This window comes from Lepisosteus platostomus, chromosome 24 (assembly GCF_059453375.1).
Source record: "Lepisosteus platostomus isolate fLepPlt1 chromosome 24, fLepPlt1.hap1, whole genome shotgun sequence".
In the NCBI taxonomy this organism is placed as follows: Eukaryota; Metazoa; Chordata; class Actinopteri; order Semionotiformes; family Lepisosteidae; genus Lepisosteus; species Lepisosteus platostomus.
Window position 1 is genome coordinate 16,075,395 of NC_142634.1, and position 19,296 is coordinate 16,094,690.

General features: G+C 35.1%; 1 long non-coding RNA gene across 1 annotated transcript in view; it reads left to right on the forward strand.

The window, feature by feature from the left end:
• Positions 1–4,555, forward strand: part of LOC148641772 (uncharacterized) — a 54,926-nt gene extending 50,371 nt beyond the window's left edge. Inside the window, exons 3-4 of the long non-coding RNA XR_015929698.1 lie at positions 2,216–2,372; positions 2,639–4,555. This is a non-coding gene — a long non-coding RNA (uncharacterized LOC148641772). The remainder of the gene's footprint in view (positions 1–2,215; positions 2,373–2,638) is intronic.
• The last annotated feature ends 14,741 nt before the right edge of the window (positions 4,556–19,296 follow it).

Consider the following 19,296-nt stretch of genomic DNA (forward strand, 5'->3'; position numbering starts at 1 on the left):
TTAAAACTAGTCCGTACTCTACAGCCGGCACCAGACTCTTCCAGCAATACTTCAATTAAATACTTCAATATCTCATTTTATGTGCAGATTTTAATTCAAGTTTTTTTCTCTTTCCGTTTCATCCTTCTACCATACCACTCACTATGTGAGGGCTATCCATTAAAGTGGACTTGTTTTTATGTCTTCTATTAGACTACACTCATCTTTCCCTGCAACTCTTTAATGATCATATTTATCAACGTAGCATTAGAATGTGCCTTGAGCACATCTGGCTGCATTGCTACAACATCATCACAGTAATCTTGTTAGAGCAGAATCTCCCAAACTCCTTGTTGCTGTTGTTTTTGACCTCCAAGACTTGAGAGCATCGCAGAAATGACCATTCCCTTGCACTACAAAGAATTTAACATAATTAAAAAAAAATATTAAATTGTTTTGCTTTAACCAAGCATTGATATAGGAATTTTCAAACAAAAGCAGCAAACATATTCAATTATCATCCCTTTTTGTTCATTGGTTTCATGGTAACCAAAAGAACGATGCAAAAGAAAGAAAATAATTTACACTAAATCCTCAGTGGAATTTGTACCTCTTCAATGGGCAGCCTGAAAGTGAGGTCTCAGTTAGAAGTTGGATTTAACGAAAATCCAAAATCACTAAGTAGCCTTGAGAGCAGATTTTCAGCAGAGGCCCAGTAATTTCTGTAAGTACAGTACATCTGGAAATCTACCCACAGACCAGCATAGTGTACTGTAGTTGCCTTCTCATAATTTGTTTTACTGCACTGTTTAATTGAACAATACTAAATTAGGGAGATTATACTATAGCATACTGTACATCTAGACCTTGCTTAGATGGACTAAATTTGTAGAGCAAGGTTTTCAAAGTGAACAAAGTGTATTGAGTATGAACTGCCAAACCTGCATACTTCACTCAGAACTGGTTTTCCATCTTTTATAATCAATATAATATAATATAATATAATATAATATAATATAATATAATATAATATAATCTCTAAGGAGCTATGTCAACAAACTGGAATTATATCAGTTTAATGGAATTTGTTTTAATTGCTTTAGAAAAGGTCAGGTCCTCTGAATATACAGGTAGTTGATGAGGATGTGAGAGAAAATACAGCTTCTTGTCCATTGAAATGTAATTAAAACGCACCTCAGTTTGACATGCCAGAAGTGCTATGAGGTATAAAACTACAATATTGTTTACATTAATATAGAATTGTGAACTTAATTTTGCCAACTATACTTTAATTGTTAATTTAAAAATGTAGTCATATCTACAGAACATTTAGGGACACTTTTACCTATTATCCCATGTTAGAAAAACTGCTATTGAAATTAAAAAATAACAAGGAAAATAATCAATCATAATAAATGAGATTCATTTGGAAAGGTATGATAATGACAGTATAAAATATTTCCTGAACTATACTATTTGGATGTCAAGTAGGAATATCAGATTGCCTTAAAAGTGGGAATAATAGGATGTCTGAATACACCAACACCTGCTGTAAAAATCATCCTTGTTTTTAAAGCAATCCAGTCATTACACTTGAAAAAGTAATCACCTTAGAAACATTCTGAAACAGTGTTAAATGAGCTTAACTGTCTCTCATTTTGACTTTAATATGTCTCTTGGCACCAGTTTGAGTGGAAATAAATTCAGTACTAAGAAGAGGGAAAAAGCCAGTGCCTGGAAGTTTAGTCCTCTGAAATCATCAATGCCAAGTCCTTTTATCATAGCAGGTCCCATGTATAATTCAGAATGGGTAGTATGTATGCTAAGTACTGTACCTTCAGTTGATTTTTTGGAATGTTGTTGATTGCACACTTGCCTATTCTAGCTGTGTGATGTCCATAGGTTAAAAATGGAAAACCAGGGAATCCAGACGGCATTGACTATGGTTCCTGGGGGAGAGTCCATGAATCCCTCCTCTTCTCTACAGGGAAAAAGGCTAATATTCCCTCCTGTAGCCAACCGTATTAGTATAATAATAATGTTATTACTGTAACATTTTCTGTATGGTATTAATTTGTCTCTATTAATTAAAAAAAAAACGTTTTAGTCATTCTGGGTTGAGACTCTGTACCTCTCTTTGGAATTCAAACTCATTTTAAAAAAGGGTAAAAAACTGAAAACGCTACTAGATAATTGTTTTATTTTCACCCTAAAAAGTTCTCTTGTATTTATTTAGGGGTGTTGCCAGGAGAGATGAAGGGTTGCTGTCCCTGAAATCTATCTGTTTCACCATAATTTCCCCTACGTTCTGATAACTGAGAAAGACCTGACTGGGCCAAGCAGAACCCCCCATGAATATAAAAAGATGCAAGTTCTCCAGCCTCTTGCCAAAGGTAAGAAGGACACCCCCTCCCTGTAAAATAAAAAGGCCAAAAACCACGACACAGATACGTACCCCCCTAAAGTCTGAAAAACCATTCAAATGCTGAGGTTTGAATATCACATACTGAAAAACATTTAAACCATTGTGAGGATGAATTTGTAGAATGGCAGGTCCATTTAAGAGCTTTGTGTAATTGTTTAACTTGCATGTCTGAGTCTTTCTACAACATGAATGTACTCTGATTAAAATGGATGCGGTTCTTTCTTTCTCATTCAGAGCAAGCAGCTTTTAGACTGCCGAGTGAAATACCAGTCCCCTCCCAGTCGATAAGAGCCCCTGTTTATTGTGTCAAGCTGTAGAACATACCGAAGGGTTTAGAGGAAAGATGCATAACTAAAAGCTTAATGAAGGATCTTTACACTCCCTACACAAATTATGTTAGCCATGTACAGCCTCTTGCCTTACTATATTTCTGTAGCCTCACAGAACAATATTACCTTAATTTGCACAGTAACGAGGCATGGTGCTATGCAAGTAGGAGGAAAAATAAATATGTTGTAGTGAGAGCTCATTATGAAGTGTTTCTTTCTACAACTGTCTTTCTTACAAAGCAGCAGCTGGTTGGCTCCCCTATTTTAACAATGCAGAATTCTCAGTTTTGGTACATAATTGATTCTTGTATGTAACTTCTATTTCTCACATTCTCATTATTGTATGATGAAGAACTGTTTGCCCTGAGAGGCATATTTAATGTGATTTTTTTGGGGATGTGGGGAATATGTCAGAGAATATTCTTAAATGCCCCCCCAAAAAAGGACAAATTTGCTTAAAACAAATGTTTTAAAACAAAAGTTCTTTATACTCTGTGATGAACTTTGTTTTCTCAAACTGCAAATATACGATGTACTGTATGGATTGCATCACACTGTCCTTCTGCTGTTGAGAGGTTTTAAGTAGTCACTAGTTCTTTGTTTCTGGAATGAATGCTCTCACCCATAATCAGAATCATTTTCTTTCCTGGTGAGGGTTGCCACAACCTGGAGTTCATCCAAGCTGCGACAATATCTTGGACATGATGCCATTCCATCCCTGGGCATACACACAAGGTCGTGGCAAATATTTCAGGATACTATTTCTTAAGATAGTAGGAAACTATTAGGGAACTGGAGCACCCAGGAAATACAGCAATGACTGCCAATTCCCCACATATAGTGTCTAACTGCTATGCCTCCATGCCAGCCCAATTCTCAATAGCCATAGCTAGTAATTATATTTACTGTATTTAATAATGCATATTTAACTTTCTTTAAGCTATGTTTTTTACATTGAACAATTTTATTTGGACAATAATAATGGATTGTTATTTAATGTACTGGATTTATAATATTATTAAATGTTTAACTATCTATTATACTGTATACGAAATATTGTATACAGGCATACATATTAACATATTTATGTTAATGCATGAACTTATCATTTTTAAAAATAAGAACAATATTTTTTCTGTTTATTGTCCACTTTCATTCACCCATTTGGCAGTAATTAATACATCTGCCATATTAAAAATAAAAATAATTACATAATCTCACTTGATATATTAATCCTAACAACAAAAATAAGGTTATATATCTTAAGGGTGTTTCTAAAGTAAACTTTTCTACTCATATAATCATAATATGAACACTACACTGTGGAGCCTTGAAATATCATACAGTCAGGGCTACAGTAAAAGTATTCCCAGGAACGTGTCTGAAGTCATCAGAAGGCACTAACATTACTAGTGTTCTCCAGAAGAGGCACAGCAGGTCTAAGATTATGAAAACTCCAGTGTCACATCAAAAATCATCCCTCTTCACGTTAATGCTAGTTTATCACAACATGTACATCATTTTGTGTGAGTGCAGCAAAGATATTTCTAACAATTAAAATGACCTTTTAATTATTATTCATCTGGATGTTTTTGAAAACCCTCTTAAATGTTTTTATTATTTGGTAATTGTGATATAGCTGTGCCTCATGCAATTAGTTAGAGGTTCCTAATTCAACCATTATTATTGTTAATATTTTTTAATATTGACTACTATTGATTACTTTTATGTTCATTCTTTCATTGTTATTATTATTGAGCTTTTGTTTTTTTTTAGCTGCTTGTGCAGCTGTTATATCAAGAAAATTTGAGCTGCTTAATAAACTGACAGATCATAATATTGTTCTTCATCTGTATTTATATTGAATTTATCATTGTACTGTATATACACTGTGCAACACTTATAATGACCAGTGTATATTAAGTTTAATGACTGCAAATTCATTCAAATTAAAATACTCGCAATTTCCTTTTTTTTTTTTTGCTGTAAGGATAAAAAGTACAATTGCAGCCAGGCAATGATAGTAACATAGTAACAGTATACAGTAACAGTATATACAAGCCACTGGTGCATGACTGTGATGTGAAGTGTAATGTTTAATGATATAGAGCCTTTGTGGTAGCTGAGATCATGTGCTTAGTTTAAACAAACTAAGCAATTTTATAAATGCCATATTATTAACGACAGTATTACATTTATCAGTTAAGCCAGTGACAATCAGCTCTTGATCTCAGCTTTTGATCACAGTGGGCCTCTGAGGTTCATCTAATCCTGATCAAGCTCATTTGTTTATCTGCCTATTTTCCCCCACTTTATAACAACATTGGAGTTAAAAGATAACTGGGAAACCTATAGGGCCATGAAATGTTCCGAGTTGAAACTTGGAAACATTTTCAGACACACGTTGAAATCGAAGAGGATAAATAAATGCATCTTACCAGTACTTTTATAAGTGAAATTATAAAATCTGGTCATTCTTCCAAAGTCAGGGGCTTACAGATGGTTTGTAAATTTTATGTTTCTACTTCATTAAAGCTTTAATTTAGAGTTGAGCATACATGATAATAAATGTAAGAAGATGAATCTCAAGTGCTGGAATCATCTTGAAGTTTCTACAATATTTAATCAAATGAATGAAAGGAACATCTTTCATCTTCTTATTTAGAATTCTACATATTCTTATTGTGTATCTAATTTTAAGTCTTGTCAAAGTGTCAAACAGGAATTGAATATACCCAAACGGCATGTTTGTGTTGCTCCTATATCTAAACCTGAGGGGAATATTCTGAAAATAAAGCTGCAGGGAGATCTCTTGCCGTTTCCATGGTGACAAATAATCCCTTCAGATATTATTACAACTTCCATTTAAATGACAAACACAACCTTTAAAGCCTGCTAAGACATGAATTATCAAAAGGGTGACTAATTGATGTATAGAGAAACTTTGGGGCTTCCAGGATTAGCTAGTGCTCAACACACAATAATGAGCATTTTGTTTGTTTCCTTGAATCTCATAAGTCATATATATACAAAATCTTATCTCCACCACCTTTCAGACAATGGGTGAATATCCCCTATCTGAATTACTGCATTCCTTTTGAAACATACTGTTCATATTACAGATTGGTACACAATTGTAAAACATATGGAGCTTCAAAAGCATGCACTTTCTGTGGTATAACTAAAAGTATAACAATTTTATTTTTCAGATGCATCATATAATTTTTTTTTTTACATCTGCCACTGAATCTCACCTGTTTTTCTTTGTTTTAAAATATTCACAAGCCTGTTTGAAAATGTACTTGGGAGAAATACAGAAATAAATGTTATTTTTAAGACATTAATTAGCTTTTGAAGGATAAAATTATTTTATCATTTTAGTTTTGGTGGACTAAACGATTATTAGGCTTTGCAATGTAAATTAAAATGCAGACCTGTGTTGAAATGCTATTCATCCTCAATTATCACAATGACAGCATTTACAGTACAGTAGGTGCGTTTTATTTCGAGGATGAAACAATGGACAACATTTCACACGAGGGCAAAATGCTTTGAATGACATCTTGTTAGATCGTTAGTTGCATTATCACTTAAGTACAGTAGTTTATTGCAAACTGTATGTGGGATATGATATATTCTTTTTCAGATCCATACAAATAAAGACAACTTCATAAGGGATCATCATGGGCATTTTCTCTCACCTCACTGAGCAACTTAACTCTTTTAAATGTCCTGTTGGCCCCATGGTGGCAGACTTCTGTTTGCCCAGCTGCTCAATGGCCCGCTCTAGGCAGTGTCCCAGTGCCTCCCACGTTTTAGTGAGAAACTTCATCATGTCCAAAGAGATACTAAGGGTTGTTGGAATGTATCTGTTGCCTTCTCCTGCTTGTTTGCCTTTATACAATTTTATCACCGAGTTGATTTGAAAGATCCTAGGTCTACATGATTGAATCTTTGCTTAAAAATGACCGTCTGACTGAGGGATCTGACAGAATTGGACGCATTTATTGTAAATTCATTGAGCGGCTATTATTGCACACAGACAGGGGCCACTATTCTCCTTGTGTGGCTTATTAAATTGATTAAACGTGTGTACATAATGTAGGCTTGCCAAATTTAAGGGTTTGAATACTAATGCAATCATGAATTTTTCATTTTTCTTTCATATTAATCTTCTTTTTTTGTTTTTTTGCTTTGAATGTGTGGACAATGATATACGTATAGTATACTGTATCTGACTTGGTAATTATTACCTCAAAGTGTCATGATTTCAAGCGTTGTGAAAAGGTCAGAAAACTTTTGCAAGACACTATAAATGTAATCCATAACAATTGTGAGGAGCTACTTGGTTGTGTTTGTAGATTTTGGACAAAATATTAGTTTGCACTCAATGGTAGTTGTACACAAAGGGTTTTTTTGTGCTGTTAACTCAATGGGTTGTATAACAATCAAAGAAATACTCAGGATATTCCTTTAAAAGCAACGCCATTCCTGAGACTCTTTCTAAGCTAGAGCTGTTTCTGCCATAATGATATAGATATGGAAGAGCTTATCAGAAATGCCCAAAAGCTGAAGCTGTTTTTGTCTAAAGCAAATAGATATTTAATGAAGCTCAGTCTCTGACAAGCACTGCATTCACATTCAGAACTGATTATGGTATTTGAAATATGTCCTTCTTATTATTTCTTTTTTCCCATTAAGATATCAGTCAGATAGATGAGGTTTTCCTATGCTTGACTCTTTAAATTTGTTCTTAGTACATTTGGTCTTAGTACATTCAGAAAAATATAGAGGATTCACCACAGTTAAAAATCTTATCTGACATACATAGGGGGAAAACGGTTCTGAGAGCACAATGCTAAACAGCTATATTGTATTTATTTAGAATTAGCAACTCTGAAAATTCAAGGGTGAGATTCTATGTTGCCCAATAATAACCCACTAACTGTGCATCAACTACTGTATACTGTATAAGTAGTATCCTGTTAATCCATAGTATATCTTCATGTTTCTTAATATCTTAAGTTTTCAAGTTTTACGTTGAATTTGAAGGTTTGACAGTAAAGTTGCAATGCTACTTTTTGTTATTGATCATGTATACTGTACATTTTGCTTGTGGAGGGAAAGGTTAAGTAGTGCTGGCAGCTTAGAGGGATTTAAAAATGCCCCTTTTTAAAAAAAATATTTAGCCAGTAAACCATAACTTAAGATGCAGTAAACCTCCAAAAACTGTTTTAATTGCAAGATGGAATTTCCTGTCATTGTTTTCAGTTTAAATTTTCCAAGCATCAATCACTGGTAAGTGGAGCAATATTCCCTGACAATCTGAACTATAAACATTCGCTTTGCATCTTTACTAAATCACTAAGTTAGTGGTGACTGAAGGTGAAGGGTAACCTACAGTATGTGATGAATCGGTCTATAGGTATAAAATAAGGGAAATTTCATCCTGTTTACTTTTTGATCATATGCACTGCTGACACTGTTCCCTTATTTCTGGCTGGTGCAGGTAACTGTGGATGTTAGGGTACTGCTGTATGAGTTTATCTCTATTATAATATAGAATTATTTTGTAGAAAACATCTATTATGCTACACTGTTGGACAAATATTAATGCAAATGATCAGTGAAGAAATTTCTCTGCAAATAGGTGACTATACCATGTATAAAAGATTGCCAGCAAACATTTTGTATCCTTGGTAAATGATACAGAGTACGGCTCAGGATTCTATCCTAGCTGTGATGTGATCATTGTCACTCGTAAGATTAGACCATACAGTACACAGCACTATTCCTAAAACACTGTACCTGTACTGTACAGTACCTCTGTACCAAAAGACCAGGTCCCCCACTGCAAAATAATTATAACTGTCTAGTAGGGGAATAGTAGGGAATCCAATCATGGAATCAACATTGTTAGGGTCCTTGAGTTAAATGTTAGGGAAATGTGTTCAAGATTTTTTTGTTGTTGTCTGTGGTTTGAACCCATACTGTATATACTGTAAATGGAACACTAATACATGCAAATGCCCTGCTTATGATAAAACTTCACAGACATGTCCAATCGTAAAACAGATTGGGGTTTTTATGATCTCCCTGTGTTCATGCGGATTTCCTTAGGGGTGTTCCAGTTTCCTTCCACAGTCTGAAGACACACTGGTAGGTTAACTGGCTACTGTGAAAATTGGCCCCAGCGTGACTTCAAAATGCAGTGACTAAATAAAAGGAACCACAGCCAACGACCACAGCTCTCTACACCAAAATCAGTCTGTGAATGTAGAATAGTGGTGTACAAAAAAAAAATATCTAGCTACTGTAGGTTACTGTTCTCCCCTGAAGATTCAGTGCTGTTCAGTGACAACCTTTCCCATACAGACTGATTCACCCCAATTACACAAGCTCTTTCTTTCACCCAAGCCTTCAATCACAATAAAACAAATTTCTTGACAAATTAAAAACATGAACAATATTCATATACTTAAAAGCAGTCTGAGCTTACCCATAATGAAATCTGCAAATCTATTCATCAGGGGCTGTTGTCAGCACTATATTACTTGCTGCATTTCCTTGCCCTCCTGCTGTTTTAATCTGTATTGCAATGGCAATTATTTCCATATCAAATGTGCTCACTGTTCTTTTTACATTTTAGCATAAAATACAGTAGGTCCCTCTATAGTACCCTTTTAATAGAGGAGGAAATACAATTTAATATACATCTTAATTGACAAAATGTAGAGCTTTTTGCCAATGTGTCAGTGTAATTCAGATGATTACAGTAAAACCATTATTGAAACTTGATCAAAGATTTCCAAATTAAACACAAATGTTGAATTTTCTTTCATGTACACAGAACCTTTATGTAAATTTAATTGCCATCACATACAGTATGTGTCCTGTGCTCCATTCATCTAATTCTTCAAATGTTTGAACATAGAAAATAATGCATTGTCATGGGTGACTTTATACCCATACCCATGGGTGACTATATACCATATTGATACCATATGAAAAATTATTTGATATGCTTTTACTTCAGCATGTAAATTTCATGTTCAATTGGATTTATGTCCTCTCTAAAATTATCTATTTTCTCCATATGAACTGCTTTGTTACCTCGTTACCTACTCTTTCTCCATGCTTTAACTTTTCCATTTCTTTGACACAGATTTACAGTATCTGGGTCGCATCTGTCCATACAGTTTTGTTGCATAATTCTCCTAGATCATTTTTTATATTTTCAAAGAAAATTTAGAATTATACCTGTGGTCTTTCTTTGTCAATACATTATAAAGTGTTGATTGTGGTAAGCCTAATTTCTGTCCTGTGGTTTTGATTGATCATTTCTTTCAGCTTTGAAATTGCCTGCTGTTCTTTTACAGAAACTTCTTTGATTTTTGTTTTGACTGTTTACTACAGACTCTATACACTGAAGTCAAAGAGAGATGTGTTTATATAATGTTCAAATGTCTGTTATGATTGCTACTGTAACTTGCACAAACGCAAGACCAAAAAGTAAAACCTGTCAACCAATTGTCCCATTATAAGTTTGTTAAAGTGATGCAAAAGAGTAGATTCTAAAATTTTGAAGAGTTTATTAAAAATAAAAATACTTAGGAACTGCATTATTCCATCATGTTTTATTTAATGATTAAATAATTATTAAATGAAATTATGATTGTTACAGTTCAAAGTAAAAATCCCAGTTTAGACGTACACCTTTAGAGGTCATGATATAACTAGAATACTGACAAATCAATGGGAAGACACCTAGTATAAAGACATAAAATGAAGGCCTTGTTTTGCAAGGGCTGTGTTCATCTTTTACAATTACCATTCTGTAAAGCAATACACTGTGGAGCTCTAACTAGCTGTTGCTTACAATGTGTAAATGGCTTTATTGCTCTTGGGAATGTTATATTATTTTACTGATGACTTGTACAGGGGATTGATGGAAACAGGAAATTTACTGTTGTGACTTCTGACTTCTTTTACTGCTTCCAGGGTGTGATTGCAATAGTCCATTGTGTTTTCATAAAAAGTCTTCGTTATCAATTTTAATAAACACTTTTGAGTTTATTCCACAACTCCAGATCTCAGGAAGATCATCACAGAAATAAACTGTTTTAAGTGGTGGTGCTCCCCAACTAGAGGACATTGCTAGGTGTTAAAAGTATTTAAAAAACAATTGCAATGCTCAATATATACCAACTATAGAATGTCTACTTGAATAACTATAGAAATATGCCTCTGTAATACTCACCTGTAAGAGCTATTAATCATTTAATATGTTGAAAACTCCACAGTGTCCTAATGGAGAGGTAGCAGTGTCTGGAGATGTGGATTTTAAATGTTACCGCTAGTCTGCAGGTGCCAGCAAGTTGCAAGAGTTACTATTCAGCCAAGAACCAGGAATACCTGATTTTGATTTATAATATTTTCTTTTTTTGTGTGTGTTCCTCAGTAGTTTTGTATAGATTTTTGTTCAGCATTTTTATTCACACTGGTTTAATTTTGAGACATTTTTGTTTCATTTCTTCTGCAAACAATTAATATAGCAGTAATTGTAATTATTTGTTGTTTATATCTTATATTAATGTATATATAATACAATATTTCTTTGCAGTGTATTGGAAAATGAAACCTCCTATCAGATAAACCCATCACTAAGTATCGCTTGTAGTTTTTAATTTGGCCCATGGCCCATTCTCAATGGCTGTATATGTATCTGACTAACATACAGTATACAAATAACATACACATTTGTTGAAGATTTGACCTCAGAAAAAAAATGTTACTAAATTCATCACAGCCTTGGAAAACCAAAACAAATCCAGTCCACCTACTAATTTAGTAGAAATATTTCTGCTATTGAGGCATTTTTGACAACATACAATGTTTATGTGTTGTACCAGAGTAAACATTCATACCTGAATAATAATCTTTACACCCTTTGTCGTTTTAAACACCATTGAGTGCACACATTTAGTACAGCTCTGTCCATACTTACTGGATGTTTACTGAAGCAAAGCTAGTACCATTCAGTTTGGCATATATTGAGTTACTGTAAACCATAAAAAGATATTTCCAAGCTTAGTTGAATTAAATGTACAAAACACCGATTTTGGGTATGTTGTATTTCCTGGAGTATGTAGTTTAATTTATTTTTTAGTTAAATGTTTTTTTCTGTAAACTTAGCAAAATATATTCTGCTTAAATTGAAAATATTCAACTTAGCCAGCATCACTAACTAGCTTTTATTGTCAGGCCTTTGTTATTCTTTTCTGTCTCACTGCTGGTAATGCAGCATGCAATTAAATTAAACATGTTCTGCTCCAGGTGGTGTTGTCAGAAAAGAATGGAAAGCATACTAATTCAAATGTTTGAAAAAAGATAGATATACATTGATTTTTATTTTTTACTTACAATAAACTGCACGAAAAGGGAGAGAGTTCAGAATTTCAGCAGTCCAACATCAGATTTATTTCAACAATAAGCACTTTGAAGTCTGCCTTATCTCTCACAATGACAAAACAATTATGTAAAATGTATTCTGCAGTGCCAGTACCCTCTAAAATTCAACCTTCAGCTCTCCTTCTTATTATTTAAAAAAATGCCGACTGGTGGCTTTAGATGTATGGTGAAGAATATTTAGTATTCATTTCCCACATTATCACTGTAATGAGTGCATTAAATTTTCTTTTTCATTGTTTATGTGCATATGTAAATATAATACACTACTGATGCACAAAAAAAATTAAAGGTGAACATACAGTATTTAATCCAACATTTTGAACATATGCATCATACAAAGTCACAGAAAATGTAAACAAAAATAAGAAGTTGATGTGAAAATGTTAATACAAGGGGTAACTGGTTAATGACTCTCTTTCGGTGCATGTGCAGCCAGCTGCTGGAACATGCTTGGTCTTTGTGGTCTCCTGTACTCATGAGTAGCGCCCAAGATGACAATGACCTGGACAATGTTTTCTTGCAGTCATGCCATTACTGTCTGAGCACTTGGTGATCTTGCTTTGTCACGTTGAAAGAGTCAGACTTTCTGAAAGAGTGGCTTTCAGAACGGGAAAAAGAAATCTGGCTCACAGATTTTGGCAATGCAGCTATGAGCAGAAAAGTTGACGTCGAACTGGACCAAAACTGATATTGTGATACTGGAGATAGGAGATACTGCAGATGATTTTCATCTAGACAGCAGTCTTTCAGCTGATGCATTGGTTATTTATTTATTATTATAAGTCTAAAAAATATTGATTACCGATTAAGCAGATGGACATGATTATCATAGAACTGATTCCAGGACGTGTTCTGTCCCTCACCTACAAGGCTACTAGTTTGTCTTGACTCATCAACCAATTGTCAAAGCAGAACATTTCATTCCCTAGACAACTTATATTACATCAGATTTCCTACAATCACAACGGTAACAACTATTTATACAAAAGTGTGTATATCAATCCAAAATAAGTGTTCCTGATGTGCTTAGAATACATAATTGAAATATAAGATTTTAACATTTAATTTCAGTAGGCTGGTCAAATTCTAAACACCAGAATATAAAGGGATTCTGTACTTAATACTTTGACATTAACTTGTCAGACAAAAGAAATGGCCCCAACACCCACAGTATCTGTTTATAAGGAGACAATATCTTGTGATCTCAGGATTGTAAAAATATTGGACTTAAAACAAAAGGTGGAATTAGCAGGATCAACTGCAGTGATCTTGGAGCAAAAGAAAAGGATACTAAAAGCCTCACTGAAATGCAAAACTGAATTTATTATTCATAGAGTTAGTCAAATACAGTATATTACTTCCATGGGAATACACTGGGACATTTACTACCTCTCATGCTTGAGCACAGTGAATCTCTTTAATTTATCTCAGAGATACATTTTCCCTCGTTTGGGGCTGTCATGAAACTTAAACAAATGAATTCAACATTCTGTATGCTGTTGTGAGGACAGTTTGGTTGGTTGAGTGGATTATAGGACTGTAACTGTAGTTAGCAAGGGGCCAATGTGGGCATGGATGTTATAGTATGTGTACACATTTGCACATGGAAAGAAAACCTCGGGGGAAAAGCCAGGTTCCGGCTGAAAACACACACGAAAGACACAAACAAGACAAGCTCGGTCACCTGCTGGCTTTGGTGAAAAACTGAAAGAGAAAATAGAAAGAAATATAAAAATATAAGTGATCCTACAGTCAGGACAGGAGACAGAGATAGAACATCACATCAATCAGGCAATAATGTTCACTTAAATTAAGTTTTCCACAATATGTACTTTCGAATTTCTCTTTCATATTAATTATCTTTTTAGATTTTGTTTTTGTCTTTTACTTTTAATCTATGGATCGGGCTGGGTATGCCACAAATAGAAATAATGTGGAAACTGTGCAAGGTTAGAAGTTTGAAAGGCAGTGCATGTTTAATATAGATAAATACAAGGTTTGCATGCGGATAGCAAAACCATAACATAAATATGCAATGGACACAGTGAGATAGAAGTGTTATTTAAAAAAAAAGACTTGGATGTTTATGTTGACACATCATTTACATGTTCTATTCAATATGAGAAAGCAATTAAAAAGGCAAACTGCATGTAAGGAAGAGCAGAATTTAAATCCAAAGATACAACAACTTTTTTATTCCAGAACTTATGTAATAAATATAATACTGTCTTTTATACATGCTTGAAAACATCATCTCTGGGCGCATTAGTCATTGTAGCCTTGAACTGATGCATGGCAGGAGCACTCAGTCAAGAGAAATGCGTTTGCATCAGTCACGACCTTGAAAATAATTTCATCTTTCATCCTCGGTATCAAACAATGTCCTCATTAAAATATATCTCAAGTGATATTGGTTAATTCCAGTGTCACCTACGACAAAAGGTAAGAAATAGGTAATTATTTCCATACCACACAGTGCACTTGACATCCATGTCGTAAGCACAGCATATGAAGCTAAATCACAATGTTTCAATGTCAGGATAGGGCCAATGCATTTTTTAATGTGTTATCTTCTTATTTAAAGTAAAGCTATAGTTCCTTCTGTTGTAAATATCCATTTCGTGACTGTATCAAGATTCCTTGTCTTGAGAAACCCTGGCAAGCTTTTTAATCCTGATGTAAATACTTTCAAGAACACATTTTTCCATTTATGTAACGTAGTCCACTTCTTCAAGTCTCCATACTGTATCTGTTGGTCAGGTTTGATTGTTGCAATTTGATCTTCGCAGTTATTTGTAGAAATGTACCGTAATTGAATACCTCAACCTATGTAAAATGGTGCTGCTTGCACCGTAGGGACCTTCTCTTTTAACTTACCTGCATTTGTTACTTGTCAGGTGTAGAGCTTATTGTAAAATTATTTTGTTAACATCTAAATCCTTGAATCGCTGTTCAGCTCTATACTGAGATGATTTATTGTCATTTTACTCTCTCCGAGTTCATCCTGCTGCTCCAACAGAGATGTGTCTGCTGTGTACCTTGGAGACCTGACTGTGAACTGCAGGAGATGAAGTATTGTTAGCTTACGTGCCAAAATTGTGGAAATCCCTCCTTTCCTCTGTGTCTACATGTCTACGTATTTTTGGGGATTTTAATAATTGTATTTGAATTATTGTTGCTGTATTGCATGCTCTCTATTGTTTCTCGGAGGCTGTCCTTTTCTAATTTTGGATTATGTTTGTTATTAACTATGAAGTTGATTGAAAATGATTGAATGATTACAAGTACAGTACCTCAGTAAGATTTGGCATTAAAATATAAAGTCCTAAATATCTGTATGCTGTTCTGCTAGGGTAATCTGGTCACTTATTCCAGGTTTCAAAACAATAAATCTTGCAGGAATATATTGTTTTATTATTTAATGCTGAATAATTTCACAATTTATCGAAGATGAAGTTTGTTGACAGCGTTAGCATCTGCTGAAATAATCATTATGGATCGATGGGTCTCATTAGATTTACCATTGGCATACTTATGTCCTGTATGCATCCAAAAACCAATTTCTTCAAAGAAGAGCAGCCAGACAGGATGGCCTTAATATGGGAACAGCTGATTTGTGGTCTAGGAATGCCATAGCACTATGGACATAAAGCCTGAATCTATTGAAGTTTAAACTTCAGCCCTTACCATTTATATTGGAAATATTCAGTCATGTGGACAGTTTTTCCACCACATCTGCATGAAGAGTAATGGCCAATACCCTCATCTACGAGGTCTTCATTTTCTACTGGGATTGACTAGTCAGATTGGATACTAAATAAAGTCTGTCTTTCTAGTGAGCAGATTTGTAGAGTTATCGCTCCATAGTTTTACGTTGTTGTGTACCAAATTGGTATTGCTAGGATTGTCGGGTGTTGGAAAACAATCAGTTTTCACTTGGTCTATGGATGTAGTATATTAATAGTGACACTAGTTAATCTAACCAGGATATCTTTAGGAGGATAGGAGGAATCTTTAACTAGGATACCTTTCTGCATTTATTGAGTCCATGCAATACATTATGTACTTGAGAAGTCCAAATGAGTTGTGCTTGATCTGTGTTTGATACTTTAAGCTCTTCAGCCTCTCTAGGATGTGGTTCAACATGACCCTTCTGGTAATTGCAATACATGCGAATATAGATGTATGTTTGGTTTTCAGTGCTAGCAGTATCAGAGTTTATGTCCCCATGTGTGTCTTCTCTGTGTGATCGGTGAATGAAGCTAGCAGGAGAGTTTGGCAGGCTAGAGGCACACTCTGGTGTATAGTCTGTGGGTCTCTTGGTTTGTGTCTGTAGGTGCAGTTGTTGTGGGTATAAGGAGGGAATAAAGTGCATGACCCTCAGCACTCTTCTAATGAATCATTTTAAAAAGTTTCTTCCTTTTGGTGTTGTATTGCAGGGGAATAGCCAATGTAGTGTCACTGCTCTCACTTTGTTACCAGTTATCGTTTATGGGTTTAGACAAGCAGATGCTACATCAGGTCTAGTCCGGGTTCTGAAAGTGATTTGTCCAAAAGGCTTTCCACCTCAAGCCTGACTGTATTTACAGCAAAGGCCTTATGTTTTAAGATCATACAACTACTCCACTCCCCCACAACAAACACACTGTGATAACAAGCTTTTTAAATTTAAGTTCAGTGATACTTAAAGTTGTCTGAGCAGGTTTAACGATTCATCTCTAACTTTGATTTTCAGTTTCATCAAGGGAGATTTTTTTTGTATGTTATTAAGTGCTGTGGATACTGCCACCATGGCTAGTAATAAGCCATCAGCCTTCAGAAACTTTTTGGGATTATGAAGTTTTGCTGGGAGGCTGTGTCGATGTCCATTAGATAAATATGGAGAGACACAAAGAGCCAAAGTATATAGGATCTAGGAAACTGTCATAAACACAGTAAGTGCTCCACAAGTTTCAGTTATATGTCTATAGCCAAAAAATAATAACAATACACTGATGTGCAGTAGTTTCTGTTGTCTAAAATACTGTGGAATAACAACATTTGTTAATATAAAAATACAGAGTGCACCTTATCTGTCATGGCTGCTTAAACATAATTAAAGCATGTGCTGTGTAGTAGTGGAATTCTAGGACAATGGAACAAAGGAATAGCCATCATAATCCAAGGTTCATCTAGCTGATCGTCTTGAACCGCTAACACCTCTGCCCCAGTTTCTTGATTCTGATACATTAATTCATTTACTGTACACTCTGCTCAATCCCTGCTGCCGTTACTTGTTTATTCAATCAGTGGCCAAAATACAGTATGAAGAAAGTTCACTGAATAAAATGTTGGGAACCTGCAATCAGCAAAAAAGATTTTGAGTTTACAATTTTTTTCTGAAGAGTTTGAATTATTAGGAGTTCAGTAACATCTCGTTGTTCTAACATGATCTTGATTAGATAAGATTATGATGATATAAAGTTGTTTTTCTTATTCATTTGACAGGATATTCCTAAAATATGGTGAACAAAAAATATGCCAATTAGAGCACATTACCATAGAAAAAAACTGTCATCACTTTCTTGGTGTTTTGTAAGAAATGTATTACATTCCCTGAAAAAAGGGGGCTACAGGGATTTGTGTTTATGAAATATCATGATTGATTTAACAAAAGGAGCGCACCCCAGTGTACAGTCTGTGCACCATGTTTCCATCAATTAGTTCAAGTTCAAGTTTTTTATGTCAATCCAGCCATACAGTATACAAGTATAAAGAGGAGGGAGATATTGTTCTCCAAGTCTACGGTGCGAATACAGACAAGACACTGATAAGACAATGCATTAAATACCATCTATCTTTAAAAGACTGGACTAGAGTGGTATCTGTTAGAATGCAGCAAGCTTACATTCTCTGCTGTGTAAATCTGCTGAAGGTGACCAAGTTCCTGAAGCCTGAATGCGTGAGGCTGCTGTTTTGCCAGTTCCCCTGTTACAGGGGCAGATGCGGATTCGATCCACTTCTTAAAACAATGTAGTAGCCGGTGACGGATTTGTTTCACCTCATGGGAAATCTTTATACTTAGGTTTTTAACAGAGGAGCAGTCAAGCAAGTTTTCTTCTTTTAAGAACAAGCGGACTGCTCCTGCTTTCATAATGGCATGACAACAGCACAGGTCTTGTGGGGAATGTTGGCTGAACTAGAGCTGTGTTTGGATGTTAACTAATAGTGAAGGTGAAACTTTAGGTCTGGCACTGCAGGCCTGTTTGCTGCATTCTGAATAGATCCCTAGACAAGTCTTTTTCTTGAATATATAAAGAATTGGAATTGAATTACACAAACGGATAATTGTTGACCAATCTTATTATGTCATTGTTTGGTCACTGTCACAGTTTGGCTGCTGCTTCCTCTTTTGCTATTTCTTCTAGTTGTTTCTCTGCTGACTGTAGCAGTCATGGAATCCTGATTAGACCTAGGTATTCGCACAGAGTCTCCAGACACAATGATCTTACACCTTCACCTGCTACAAGATCTGGAATCAGCTCTTTCTGGTCAGTTTTCAGTGCGATTGCTAAGTCTCACCACATCTCCCTCTGACTTTAGAAAGGCATTCTCTAACTAAGAGCATACCTCCCTTCTTGAGCCCTATGAAGATCTCTTTAGTAAACACTTAATAGATTAACAATAAGGCATTGCTTCTTAATCTGATTTTAGGAAATTACTTAGACATACTCTGTGACTGAAGCTTGGCACAGTGATGACACATGCTGAATTTCTTGCACAATTCAACCCTCCTCAGGATTCCAATTCTAAATGCCCTAATACCCTGACCTGACCACACCTGTCTCTCCGTATTCCACACCTGCCTCCTTCGTCCCCACAGCAACTGACATCTCTCAGCCTTCTTCCCTCCATGTTCCTTACAAGGACTATCCTTCTTGCAAGTCTTCATCTGTCTTTCTGTCTTATCTGCATCATTGTGCTTGTAACTCATCCAGCAACAGAGTCTGTCTTCAGTTCTGGGTTTTTTCCTCCGAGTTTCCATGGAAAATAAATCACTACCAGAGTCACCATGCCTTCTGTCTCCCACCAGAAAAAGCAGATGAGCTTTTT